The sequence below is a fragment of the Protomyctophum bolini genome (assembly GCF_963924005.1).
Source record: "Protomyctophum bolini genome assembly, chromosome: 23".
In the NCBI taxonomy this organism is placed as follows: domain Eukaryota; kingdom Metazoa; phylum Chordata; class Actinopteri; order Myctophiformes; family Myctophidae; genus Protomyctophum; species Protomyctophum bolini.
Genome location: NC_137884.1, coordinates 4,128,760 through 4,136,942, shown reverse-complemented (window position 1 = coordinate 4,136,942; position 8,183 = coordinate 4,128,760).

Here is an 8,183-nt window from a genome sequence, read left to right as displayed (position 1 = left end):
TATAAAATTTACATATATATGACCTCTATTTTGAAGAAAAGGGCAAAAATTATAAATTTGGCCGGGGCGGTTGCTAGTGACAACGCAATAGTAGACTTGACTGACTGCGACCGCAGAAACGGTACCGAACTATAACGATGAACGCCATGGAGATGCTTTTTGGGGGACCACACACACACCTGGCCACGTGCGACCTTTTCCACCTAGCGACGACCCCTGCGACAATAAACGGCAGCGGTTGCCATGACTACAGGGGCCAAGCCAAGCCAAGGACACGCCTGCTTGGAACCACGTGACCCGTTTTGGAGGAATTTAATTGGAGGAGGAGGAGCGACCGAGGCACTTGGCCTACGGCTGTTTTATTAAATATGGCAGCTAGTGTTTTAATAGGAAAATATAAAAGAATAAAAAATATTCTGGTAATTAAATTATAACAAGAGTTTTGCGGAATTCTTTCTCAATATGGTGTGTTTTGAGTGTGTTTATAATTGTTGAGTAATGTTGATGCGTGGCTTTGCAAGGGTTTATCGGCTTGTATATTCTTTGTCTTGAGTACTTACTTAGCCAGTCGGACTCGGTACGGTACATTATTTTTGATACGTGTGTTGTAGCCTGAATTAGCCCGTAACCCAAATAGTTTAGCAACTGTTGCTATGCAGGTCAAGCTTTCGTCACCTCATAGCTGTCAATGTTATTTTGCATGGCTGTGTTGCTGAACATACACTGCTTAACGTCGATAAAGTTACACGACTGACCCACCTAGGTGATGGCAAACATACTAATGACCGTAGTCTTACCCTGAAACATAAACTCCTGTCGGGTGATCGTTAAAAGTTGAGTTCTGCAACTTCTCCCTCTGTCATTTCCTCGGATTTCTAGTTCATTTAAATTTGTCCGGTGCATAGCCTACTGCAGACCTGGTTGACTAGATTTAGAAGACATTTAAAGAGAGAGAATAACCGCTACTGAGTCTGGCCAGCAGGCAGCAGAATCGTACTGGGTATCATTAGGATACCCAGTTTCTGATTCTGCTTTGATTCCCCATTTCGGTTCCACAAAGGTACAAAATATATACAATTGTTTAGATAATTATATCTGAATTCTTTTAAGCGTTAAATGAGAAACTTTGTCATGAAAATAGGCTACTGGTGTTTAATGTAACCAAACACAATTGTCCCTGTAAATAATTCGACATCAAATTGTTAACTTTAAGAAATGTGATGATTAATAACCCCACATATGTTTATTCCATGTCAAAACAATAGAAAATAGAAGTTAAAGCTTGTTCTACTCTTTATTTTTTGGGAGAAATTCTGGACTCTTAATTGATTAGGACTTTATCGATTCCGATTAGATTACTACATTTAGATGGGTGCCCAGAAACCTTCGGTTCGGTCCCTACTCGGAACCTAATTTTGATACCCAACCCTAGAATTTAAAAAATTGATGTAATTCCCTGTGTTCTGGTGAATTTGTGGAGTTTGATACCAAATCCAGGAGAAACTACAATCCAGGGGTCTGCCATGAGATGAGGAGATCCAGGAGACTCATGCAGGATCCAGGCATTGACGGTCCTGATTACAGGTAGTAAGAAATCTAATGAAATAATTGCTATTATACACCTGGGGGCAATCCCGGCCCTTCCTACAGGCCGACTATGCAGCCGCCTGGGGCGCCATGGGGGTCCCAATTCTCTGCCCAGTGTCCCCCCACTGCCTCCCCAGTACCTCCCCAATGTCTGCCCAGGGCCTGCCTAGTGACTCCCCAGTGTCTGCCCAGTGCCTCCCCAGTGTCCCTTCCCCCCCCCCCAAAAAAAAGAAAGGACTCATGCAGAATGTCCCTTTTCTCAAAATGTAAATGTGAGCTTGTAGATCGGCTATTTTCAAATGTATACAGGGCTGAAGTGATGTATGTTTTCTAATAAGCCAAATCTGCAAAGTAAACAAACTGAAGTTTTCAAATGTAGTGGACTAAAACTACAATATTTGCGTCTGAGATGTAGTGACTGAGTAGAAGTAAAACTATTGGAAATACTCAAGTAAAGTACAAATACCTCAAAATTGCACTTAAGTAGGCTACAGTACAAAAGTAAGTACTTGGTTACTTTCCACTACTGGTACAGTGGTACTGATGTCCTAGACTGGCCTCCAATGAACCGACAGTATTGACTCAGAATCTCACTGAGTTTGTGCACAACTAATTCTAGTTTGAACACCAGTGGGCACTATATGACAACCTAATACACACAGTTTGTAGCGACTGGTTTTACCACAATAATATGATGATAACGGATTTGACAGCCTGATGAATGACTCCTCAGTAAATCAGTATAGTAGTAACCTGTCGCTATCACAGAGGCACATAAATGACAGAATCAGAATGGCTACTTCAGTAAATCAGTATAGTTAACCTGTCGCTCTCACAGAGGCACATGAGCAGTCATGACATGCCTTCAGTCGTTATGATGATGATAATGCAGTCTTTGGCATTGCAACCGTCGGTATGAAAGGCTCTCTCAGGAGCAGCACGGTTTCTCGTCGTATTCTACTTAAAATGCATAAACGTATATATAAATTATGTGCATTTTTAGTGGAAGCCACTTTGGCGGTTGGCTTAATTGGCGGGTCAGATTTCCCCTGAGGATTGATTTTGGAAATGAACAACGGATCATAATTGAGTTCAACAGAAAATCCAACCTCTGCATGGATCGGGAAAGCTTTTGGGCCCTATTTTTGCCAGTGCTAAACTCCCTATCTCTATCACTCTTATTTGCCATTTTTACAATTTTGAAAAACTTTTTTGAATAGCTCAAATAGCCGAGTCTATGTAGATCAGCTAGTTGAACAATTCTTTTTTTAATTCAAGGGGGCATAGAAGTTTAGGGACAAGGGGTATAGCACCGGCAAAAATAGGGCCCATAGGGCTCTATTTTCATCCATGCTAAACCTCTTATCCCTAAACTACTTTGCATTTTTTTTCTTTTTTACTATTTTGACCCTATGGGTCCATTTGGTTTAATTTTAAATTGTTGTAAAGCATCTATTTACAAGGAGTCTACTAGTCTAGACAATTGGAGAATGTAGCAGAATTGTTATCTCTATGGTACCAAATCAATACAAAATCTTATCCAAACAAAATATCCCGTTTTGGTTCTGCGTGAGAGGCTAAATGTCATCAACAGGTGGTCCGTGGCTCAAAAGCTGAATACACGATGGGCCTTGATATGAAAAGAAAACCTAATTGGAATGCCCTGACGGATTCGTAACTCTTTTGTTGGTTGGATGTGTTTTTTTATGTTCCCTATATAGCCTGCTTGCTGCGACTCCCACAGCAGCTGTTGATCTGCATAGTGGCGATGGAAGGGAATAAAGGAACACAATCATTTTTAACGGAGACGATAAGTTGTGCCCTGGCACCGGGCCTTAGCTGGTGACAACTGATTTGTAGCCTACACAGAGACAGACACACACACACACACACACACACACACACACACACACACACACACACACACACACACACACACACACACACACACATCTAAAGATATGCAGATTAATATGCATACAAATGTACAGATGCAATCTCTCTCACACACGTGTACACACACACACACACACACACACACCTACAGATATGCAGATTTAGATGCATACAAATTTACAGATGCAATCTCTCTCACTCAGGCGCACACAGACACACACACCCTCTCTTTAACAGATGGAATGACAGTCACACAGATAATGGTGCTGGCGTCATGCATATGAACACACTTCCTTAAAGATGCAGTCTCACATACGCAGCGGTGCAAAGAGACACATCGGCTAAACTTCCTGTCTTTAATATGTTCATACAACAAAGTCCATTGTGGACAGAGAGAGCGAGATTGAGGGACAGAGAGAGAGAGAGTAGTCTGGGGAAAGGGAGTAGTCTAGGCCCTAGACTACTCTCTCTCTGTCACTCCCTTTCTAGGGGAAAGGGAGGGACAGAGAGAGAGAGAGAGTAGTCTAGGGGAAAGGGAGGGACGGAGAGGGGGTGTGTGACATGAAAAGTCTAATTCTGGTGCTACAGTATGGTTTTATTTTAAATCGATTGACATATGCCAATATGGCAAGTATATGCAAAATATAGCCTATCCTGCATATATATATTCCATATTCAGGTTCATATATGTGGATAAATAGGAAATGTATGTCTCTATATAGCTTATGCAATTTATATTTCCATGTGGGGGGTGTGTCAGCTAGTTCGGGAGGTAACAGGGGGTGCATGGCCAAAAAGGTTTGGGAACCGCTGGTCTAGGGGAAAGGGAGGGAGAAGAGAGTGATACGAGGACATGAGGAGCGCTGACATGGCAGACTTTTTAAAGTCAAGGTTCTTTCTGTCCTATTAACTGTTTTTAGTCATCTGTCTATTTCAAGCTCTCTCTCTTTGGCTCTCTGTCTTGCCACCCGCCGGGTGCAGGGAACCATTCAAGGTACCAACCTGCTCATCGGGAGCAATTTGGTGTTCAGCAGAGTTTTGCTCAAGGACACTTCGACTCTAACTCTGGGGGAGCCCACAGGGATCGAACTGGGAATCTGGCTGCTCTACCCCTGAGCCACCCCCATTGTGTAGATAGATAGAATACTTTATTGGCAGTTTAAGAAAATTACAGAAAATGACGCCAAATGGACTTAGACACAAAAAAAGCTTGTTTCCATTGTGGTCCACTTTGTAACATGAAACTATACACATACATACTGTACAGACAAAACAACCATGGAACATATAAGTGCATACTTGCTTGTTGCACACTAGTAGGCCATAAATGGCATTTGCCTTTAGCCCACATGATATGATAGATAACAATTCTTGCCACCACCCGGTGTATTCAGCGAGCCTTATTGGTACGTGTGGTAAGTATGGGAGCTGATGGTATAGGGTCATTGTAAGTTCTGAGAGCTGATGGTAGGGGTCATTGTAAGTTCTGAGAGATGATGGACTGGTAGTGGTCATTGTAAATTCTGAGAGCAGGGGTCATTGTAAATTCTGAGAGCTGATGGTTGGGGTCATTGTAAAAAGCTCATTTCATACTCTAGTTTTAGGTGAGTAGCAACTCACTGCGTGTAGTTTTCAACAATTGATTGATTGAAATTGATTGAAATATTTATGAACAGTTTGCAGAATTACAGTACATTTCAAGCACAAACTCAATTAAGCATTACACTTGTTTAGTACAAGAGGGTCCACCATGCATGTTCAATTCATCAAAACATGGGCTTGCTTTTCTGTAAAGTTACTTGTAAATATTGGTGGGTTGCGTTTTTTTGGGGGAGTTGTTTCTAAAGTGTAATTATTGGCCGGGCTTCCTATCTCTAACCTAATCTAATCACCTCTTCTATCACCTCCTCCACTAGGGGGCGAAAGATATTATGGGACGACAGCGCCTGGATTCTTTATTGAATATACCTGAACCACGCTGTCACCCGGAAGTAACTGCGTGTTGTTTTGCGTGGCGGTGACTGAGCAACAATCTTTTCTAGTATATATTCTAAGGCAACAATACAAGAGCACTGTGGAAAAATGTCTCATGAAGGAGGTCAAATGTTTCAAATGGAGTCTTTACGGCTGTCTATAAATGAATACATGACGTCACGTCGGTGGGAGAGGAGATACTGGGCGTTTTGGATAAACAAAGTTTATGTGCTGCTGATGTTTGTGACGACGCGAAGCTTCATGTCAGATCGTTTGTGTTGGAGCGCCTTAGTGCCACTGCAGAGTCGATGTGCAACTTCTTCCAGAGAGAGATGGAGACACTAAAAACTCTGCTGGAAAGACGAGGAAAACTGCTGGACGTGATTTTACAGCCACACGTCAAACTACACAGAGCAGGTTTGTTGTTTAGGGTGCATTTCATACACATAGCCTATGTGTATGATTGATTACTTTATTGGCAGAAATGTAAAGCAGTCAAAGTACAGTCAAAACACATCCAAATCAAGGGATAACCGAGGAAAAAAAAGTCAAATTTTACACATGTTTCAGGCAGTAGATATAGTAGCTACATGGTTTACATCAGTGGTGCTCAACCAGTGGTTCGGGGACCACCAGTGGTTCTTGAGGGGGTTCCAGGTGGTCCCCACTCCCCAGCTAAATGATGGATTGCCATGGTAACCAATGTACCCTTATAGATGTTTAACTTTGAGAGGGTAAAATGAAACCATTTTACGCTCTCAGGTGTTGTTAAACATAATTAATTTACAATAAGTCTACACAATTAGAGAATATAGAAGAATTGTTATTTTGATCATTTGCCTGTTATCTCCTAACGGTACCACATCAATACAGCATGGAATTGTGGACAGAATCTTATCAGGACCATAACTATTCTTAAGTTTTAGGTCTGAGAGGCTAAATCTAAGCAAATGGTGGTCTGTGGCTCAAATTATGAATAAATAATGGGACTTGATATGAAAAGGGTGGAAAACCACTGTTTTACATGCAACTTTTATCTACAAGTCCTGCCAACTCTCAACCTTCACCTACAAGTCATGTTATATTAAACTAATTAAAGTCCTTTATTCTATTCCGTTCCGTTCCAGACCAGTGTGTGGAGTCCAGCCTGCAGGTGAACACAACCACCCAGACTTCACCCAGGACTGTTTCTGTTAAACAGGAACCTGAAGAACACCTGGATAGTAAGTTTAATGCTCGCTCTCTCTCTCTCTCTCTCTCTCTCTCTCTCTCTCTCTCTCTCTCTCTCTCTCAATTCATAGGCCAACTCTCAACCTTCACCTACAAGCCATTAAACTAATTTATGTCCTTTATTCTATTCCTTCGTTCCAGACCAGTGTGTGGAGAAGGAGCAGAGGCCACAGCGAGTGCTCCTGTCCCAGATCCTGAAGCAGAGGCCGCCGCAACGGGAGCTTCTCTTGTCCCAGATCCTGGAGAAGAAGAGGCCACAGCAGGAGCTGCTCCTGTCCCAGAGTCTGAAGAAGCAGGAGAAGAAGAGGCCACAGCAGGAGCTGCTCCTGTCCCAGAGTCTGAAGAAGCAGGAGAAGAAGAGGCCACAGCAGGAGCTGCTCCTGTCCCAGAGTCTGAAGAAGCAGGAGAAGAAGAGGCCAGAGCAGGACGACCTTCTGTCCCAGAGTCTGAAGAAGAGAAACGAGAACATCCAGGAGAACAAAGCTATGGTGAGTGAGAGACTGTTTGTGTGACACTCACACTCGCGGCCAAGCAGTGTGGTTCTCGTCCACTTTCACTGACAAACTAAATGAACAAACTAAATGAAAACTAAACTATGATGACTAAAATTAAGACTAGATATATCGACAATTTTGTCAAAGAAATAAAAACTGGACTAAAATGTTGGGAAGGGACTAGTGGACAAAGAGATCCAGTATGAGTCATTTTACACTTGGTTGCATGCTGAAAATAGCAGATCTACAAGCTCACAACGTGCTGGTGTAAATGGAGTCTTGATCGCAGGTTGATGATATGTCCATGTGTGGTCCAGCCCGAGCTAGTCCAGCCCTATGGAATGCATATGCTAATAAAACAACTTAATACTTAATAATATATAGAATAATATGAGCATCAAAGCAATATTTAAATACTTTTTTATTAGCATGTGCATTCCATACATTCCCTGGGGCTGGACCACACATGGACATATGTCATATGACATCCTCAACTTGGACAGGAGCAGTTCCTATTGAGTGAAAGATTCTCTATTTATGAAAGAAATAAAAATATTTATTTATTTTTTAGATATAGAGGGCAAGTATAGTGTTTTAAGGCATATTTGTCTGGCCAGGGATCCTTTTAAACAAAGAGAGATAAATCCCCGTTGGGATTAAACAAGTGAAAACGTTTACAATATGTCCAAATTAATTATTTTTTCCAAGCTCACAACGTGTCGCGCTGCGACGCGTTGTGAGCTTCGGCTATTTTCAGCAAGTGTAAAATCAGTCTTTACGATGGCATCAAGGCCCGCCGGTGAACCAATAGAGTACAATTTGCAGTATTCATACTTTCACTTCAAATAAAAACACGCCAGTACTTTGCCGTTGGGTACAGGTGGACGAGGAGGGCGTGGAAGCCGGCGGGCGTAAGAAGAGGCAGAGGACCGGCCACGCCCGCAAGATCGGGGACAAGAAGAATGTACGTATCTCTCTCTCTGACCCCATCCCACCGCGACT